The 6525-nt window shown below is 44.6% G+C and overlaps 1 pseudogene; it reads left to right on the top strand.

The window, feature by feature from the left end:
* The first annotated feature begins 649 nt into the window (after nt 1–649).
* LOC102146910 (oligosaccharyltransferase complex subunit OSTC pseudogene) lies at nt 650–1261 on the top strand (annotated as a pseudogene).
* Nucleotides 1262–6525: the final 5264 nt, after the last annotated feature.

The following is a 6525-nucleotide window of genomic DNA, read 5'->3' as shown; positions in this document are numbered from 1 at the left end:
TGGACCTCAGCAAGACTGTTTAGCCAATCACATGTAGAGTTATGTGATAAGCCAAATGGTCATTCATTCACTCATCCAATCATTCATTCATTCAGCTAATATTTATTGAGTGCCTTCAGTGTGCCAGGTAAAGTGGGTGCCCATAGAGTGTATGTTCTAACAAGCAAAAATACCATAAATGTATGAACAAATTGCTGTGTACTCTAACGTTGGGTAGAATTAAGTGTTTTGAAGACGTTGGAGCAGAAGAAAGGGTTGGAGTTGATGAGAGCACTGTTTCAAATAGGGTGAGCAAGGAAGGCTTTCTGAGGAAGCCGCATTTAACAGATCCCTGAAGGAATTGAGAGAGAGCCATTAAATACCCCAGGGGAAGCGTGTCCCAACAGGGGGAGGAGCAAATGCCAAGGCACTAAGATGAGCGTATGTCCAAGATTCAATGTCTGGACAGTTTTTATTTCGTATCTTAATTGAATTGAAACCGCCTTCGAAAAGATTGAAACAATGAGAAAATTATGACAGTGCAAGAGATCTGTTGATCTAACCAACTCCATCTTGCCTTTAACCTCCAAACTGCCTTTGGTCATTCCCGGGTTTGGGTCAAGCTAACACATTTAGTTTATGGTTTAAATGATAATGCCCCTTCCCCAAAACTAAACCACCCTTGTAAAAGTAACCACCAGGTTAGGAGGATGAGAGGGGCCTGAACTCTGCTAAAATGTAAGCATAGTTAAATGACTACCAGCCGCCCTTGCTGCCACCAGCATGGAGACTTTGTACCGAGTCCTATTCTTAGTGCTCGAATGTCCCAACCTGAAGCTGAAGAAGCCGCCCTGGCTGCACGTGGCGTCGGCCATGATTGTGTATGCTCTAGTGGTGGTGTCTTACTTCCTGGTCACTGGAGGAATAATTTATGATGTTATTGTTGAACCTCCAAGTGTTGGCTCTATGACCGATGAACACGGGCATCAGAGCCCAGTAGCTTTCTTGGCCTACAGAGTAAATGAACAATATATTATGCAAGGACTTGCATCCAGCTTCCTGTTTACAATGGGAGGTTTAGGTTTCATATTCCTGGACTGATCGAATGCACCAAATATCCCAAAACTCAGTAGATTTCTTCTTCTATTCATTGGATTCATTTGTGTCCTATTGAGTTTTTTCATGACTAGAGTATTCATGAGAATGAAACTGCCGGGCTATCTGATGGGTTAGAGTGCCTTTGAGAAGAACTCACTGGGTATTGGATTTGCTCCTGTCAACGAAGTTTAAAGACTGTCCAATTCTCTAATATGAAATGTGGAAAAGAATGAAGAGCAGCAGTAAAAGAAATACCTAGTGAAAAAACAGGAAGCGTATTGAAGCTTGGACTAGAGTTCCTTCTTGGTATTAAAGAGGCAAGTTTATCACAGTCTTTTTTTTTCCTGCTGACCTATTGCTGTACCAACGATGTTGAGTAGCATTTTCTTCTTAGTTTTTCATTTCTTAAAGAAAAGATGCTCCATATTTACAATGATAATATCAAATAAAGGGATTATTTTTTACAACCCCCTTAACACTTTTTGGAGATGATGTTTCTGATGTTCAGAAATTAACATAAAATCAAGAAGCAAGATTCCATAAGCTGAGAACTCTGGACAGCTGACCAGGTTTACCTATGGTGTTTTGCCTTTAACTAGAGTGTGTGATGGTAGATTATTTCAGATATGTATGTAAGACCGCTTCCTGAACAATAAGATGTATGAAAGGAGCAGAAATAAATACTTTTTCTAATTAAAAAAAAAAATGACTCCCAGCCATTATTCCGGAGGTCACACGATCTGCAACTTCCCTATTACTCCTATAAATGACATCACTATTGTAGAACCTGAGACTGGCCCTTTGAGATGTCTTTTCAGGCTTTTGCATTGCTGACTACCAGATGGCCCCAGCCAGACCAGCAACTCCTCTGGGGGTCCACCCTGAAGTGGACTTAGCACAAGACGGCTGTTCTCCACTCCCCTGTGATTGCATCCCCAGCCAATCAGCATTCTCCCTTCCTTAGCTCCCTGCCCACTAAACTGTACTTGCCTCCAAACTGTACTAGCTTCCGAATTTCTGGGGAGATTGAGTAGTGTCTCTTTTTCCATGTGGCATGGCCAGTCTCAAATCAATTAAACTCCTTCTTTACTGCAATGCCATGGTCTCAATGGATTAATTTTGTCTGTGCAGCAGACAGGAAGAACCTGTCAGGTGATTGCAAAACCAGGAGCAACACATTCAAAGTTAATCTCTCAAGTGAGATCTACGATTTTCAAACTTTGGTGTTGCTCAGTGATTCATTAGAATTATCAGAGCTCAATACAAATTTGTTAATCTGGAAAGATTTAAGACATTTATTTCCTACTCTTTTATACTTTCTAGTAGCTAGTATGTATGTATGGAGCAGGGTAGGGGATTCAGACAAGTACAGGACAATAAAAGGGAACAAAAATTACAGGGTGAAAATATTCACCCTGGCCAGGCACAGTGGCTCACACCGGTAATCTCAGCACTTCGGGAGGCCGAGGTGGGAGGATCACTTGAGCCTAGGAGTTCGAGACCAGTCTGGGCAACATGGTGAAACCCCATCTCTACTAAAAATACAAAATTATCTAGGCGTGGTGGTGGGCACCTGTAATCCCGGTTACTTGGGAGGCTGAGGCAGGAGAATTGTTTGAACCCAGGAGGTAGAGGTTGCAGTGAGCTAAGATCGCACATTGCACTCCAGCCTGGGCAACAAGGGCAAAACTCTGTCTTAAAAAAAAAAAAGAAACTTGCTTTTCTACCTCAGATCACCAGCTTGTCATAGTTTATTCCCTTCCCTTTATCTGGGCTCTGATCTCTCCCACATCAGAAGAAAGACTTTAGGTACTCTCCTTACTACCCTCAAAGAATGTGAGCTATTTATTCTCTGACCTCATCACACTTTGTACCTCTCTCTGGTTATCTATGTGCATCTTATCCATTGCCCTCACTGGCTTTGCTGGAAAGTTTAAATTTAATAATAAAACTACTTTTCTTTTTTTTTTTTTTTTTTTTTTTTGAGATGGAGTCTTGCTCTGTCACCAGGCTGGAGTAGAGTGGCACGATCTCGGCTCACTACAACCTCTGCCTCCCGGGTTCAAGAGATTCCCCTGCCTCAGCCTCCCGAGTAGCTGGGATTACAGGCTTGCGCCACTATGCCCAGCTAATTTTTTCTATTTTAGCAGAGATGGGGGTTTCACCATGTTGGCCAGGATGGTCTCAATCTCCTGACCTTGTGATCTGCCCACCTCGGCCTCCCAAAGTGCTGGGATTACAGGCATGAGCCACCGCGCCGGGTCAAACTACTCATGTTTTGCAGTGTGTCTGTGTTGATCTGCTACAATGATGTCTGTCCCTTAGACCTGTGATTTCTGGATAAAATTCCATCACTATCTTCTTTCCTAAAAACCTGCATCCCACTTTGGTGTGTCACCTTAAAACAATTTCTCTATAAACCTCAAGTAAATGATGATTAGTGTCTACTATGGAAGGATTTGTCTTGTTTAAAGTCTAATGAGGGCATATGCTGGGTCTGAGTTTGCTCTTAAGAAGAGGAAACTCACTGGGCGTGGTGGTTCATGCCTGTAATCCCAGCACTCTGGGAGGCTGAGGTGGCCTCATCATTTGAGGTCAGGAGTTTGAAACTAGCCTGACCAACATGGTGAAACCCTGTCTCTACTAAAAAAAAAAAAAGAAAAAATTAGCTGGGAGTGGTGGCACATGCCTGTAGTTCCAGCTACATAGGAGTCTAAGGCAAGAGAATCTCTTGAACCCAGGAGACAGAGGTTGCAGTGAGTCGAGATCGTGTCACTGCACTCCAGCCTGGGTGACAGAGCAAAACTCCGTCTCAAATAAATAAATAAATAAATAAATGAAATGTATTATAAAAAGAAGAAGAAACTCTTCAATATAACACATAGGGTCAGAAAAATGAAAAAGAAAAATAAAGAAGCAAATAAAGAAGAAGAGGAAATCCCTCAAAATAGAAGCATACATTTTTGGATGTTCATAAAATATGCAGAGGAGAAAGGAGGCCAAGTTTGATCCCACTGCAGATGAATACTAAACCTTAGACATATTCCCTTCTTTCTAATAGTAATTAAAAGGTTTAGTTTTGTTTTTTACGTTGTCTAAATGAAAATCAAAACAAAGCAAAGCTGTGACAGTACTTTGTAAACTTGGATGGGCTTTGGAAATGTATCTTCAAGGGTTGGCAACAATGAGACATAAATATTAATAGCTGGCACTTGTATCATGTTCTTCTTTGATAGGGCAGATTTTATCGGCCCCACTTTGAGAGAAAGCTGTGGTCACTGAGGTCACCCAGCTTGTCAAAGGTAGAGTTCTGTTTCAGACGCAGGTCTCTGATTCCAAATGCTTGGCTGCGTCTGCCACCCACCCTCTTTCCACAGGAGAATCTGGTTCTCCACAGAAACCAGGAAGGCCTGCAGAGCCGGAGGGCATGCTCTGGTTGCCGTCTTTCATTCCAGCCTGAAACAGATCCTTTTGGAAGGACTCTTGGCTCTTCTGGCCTCTGTCTTCCAAGCCCTTACACACAGACGCACACATACGTACACGCACATACGCACACACGCACACACCCACACACCCACACACAGCCTTAGAGAACAGAGCAGGGTGTGGAGTCTCTGCCTGTTCCACCGTCACATTTCCACAGAGCCAGCCAGGATTCTGTGGTGTGGGAGTGGGAACCAGGATCTTCCTGCCACCCAGGCAAGAATGGGCAGCGCCACGTAGTCACCTCAGCAATTCTCGCGATGCAGGGGATGGATGGCGCCTCCAGGGCTTGTCGGCCACCGCTTCCCCCTCCCTCTGGAAAAGCTCCTTAGCTCCAGTGTTCTGCCAGCCGGCCAGTTTAGTACATACCTATTAGAGGAAATGGTGACTAACGTTTATTTATTGAGCATCTGCTATGTTCAACACACAATATTAATTATTGTTTTATTTATTAATTGGATTAATGTTATTAATTATGATTTTGATTTGTTTTAATAAATGTATTAGTTTATTGTATTATTGTTATGATAACATTTCCTGGGCACTCTCCAGGTGCATGAATTGACTCTAATGAGTAGCACAGTGACTCTGGGTGTTGTGGTTATTTTACAGATGGGAAAGGACAGATTGCTTGGGAATCTTGCTCCAGTTTATACAAAGGGTGAGTGGCAAACCCAGGTCTGTCTCATTCCAAAACCACTGAATGGTAGGCTGTGAAGGATGAAGACCTGTCGTGAAGGATGCAGACCTGTGTACAGCTAACTCTAATAGCAGGTGTTATGGGGTGAATTTTGTCCCCCAGAAATATATGTTGAGGTCCTAACCCCCAGTACCTCCTAATGTGACCTTATTTGGAAATACGATCATTGCAAATGTAATTAGTTTGAGGTCACATTGGAGTAGTGTGGGCTCTTAATCCAATAGGACTGGTGCTCCCCTAAGGACAGAAGAGACACAGAGGGAAGATGAGGCTGTGACCACAGAGGCAGGGATGACAGTGATGCTGCCACAAGCCAAGCAATGCCTGGGGCCAACAGAAGCTGAAGAAGGCAAGGAAGCATCCTGCCCTGTGGATTTCAGAGGGAGACTTCCAGCCTCCAGAGCTGAGAGACAATACATTTCTGTTGTTTTCAGCCACCAAGTTTGTGGTCCCTTGTGACAGCAGCCCTAGGAACCTGGCACAGCTGGCAAGGGAGCAGTGAGCGAGTGAGCAGAACTTGAAGTTAGGGGAGTGGCTAAAACAGAATGGGAAGGTCTGGTCTGCTGCCTTTGCACTGGGTGTTAAAGGATAAGTAGGGTTGAGGAAGTAGAGAGGTGGGCTGCAGGAAAGTACAAGTCCAGGAGCAGCAGCAGGGCGACTGCGATCAGCCTGGGAGAGAGGAGAAGCCCGCATGACCGCAGCGTAGGAGAGAAGAGGGTAGTGGGTACACTGGCGGTGGGGAACGGATTCTGGAGGGCTATGGATCCTCCACACAGGACTCTGGGATGCAGCCATCAGCTGTCTGCTCCCCAGCACTGCCTGCGCCCCTGCTCAATGAGTCAGGCCTCCTCGGACCCAAGTTGTTTCCCCTGGGCTCAAGACCCATCTTGCCTGAAGCAGCCATCCCCTTGCTATGTTAGCCACGATGTGTACCCTTTTCTGCCTCAATTTCTTTTTTTCTTTTTCTTTCTTTCTTTTTTTTTTTTTTTTTGAGACAGAGTCTCACTCTATTGCCAGGCTGGAGTGCAATGGCACAATCTCGGCTCACTGCAACCTCCACCTCCCGGGTTCAAGTGATTCTCCTGCCTCAGCCTCCCAAGTAGCTGGGATTACAGGCATGTGCCACCACGCCCGGCTAATTTTGTATTTTTAGTAGAGACGGAGTTTCTCCATGTTGGTCAGGCTGGTCTCCAATTCCTGACTTCAGGTGACCTGCCCGCCTCAGCCTCCCAAAGTGCTGGGATTACAGGTGTAAGCCACTGTGC

The sequence above is a fragment of the Macaca fascicularis genome, chromosome 4, assembly GCF_037993035.2.
Source record: "Macaca fascicularis isolate 582-1 chromosome 4, T2T-MFA8v1.1".
NCBI classification, from domain to species: domain Eukaryota; kingdom Metazoa; phylum Chordata; class Mammalia; order Primates; family Cercopithecidae; genus Macaca; species Macaca fascicularis.
The sequence above is the reverse complement of the archived record's forward strand: the minus strand, read 5'-3'. Positions and strand labels throughout refer to the sequence as shown.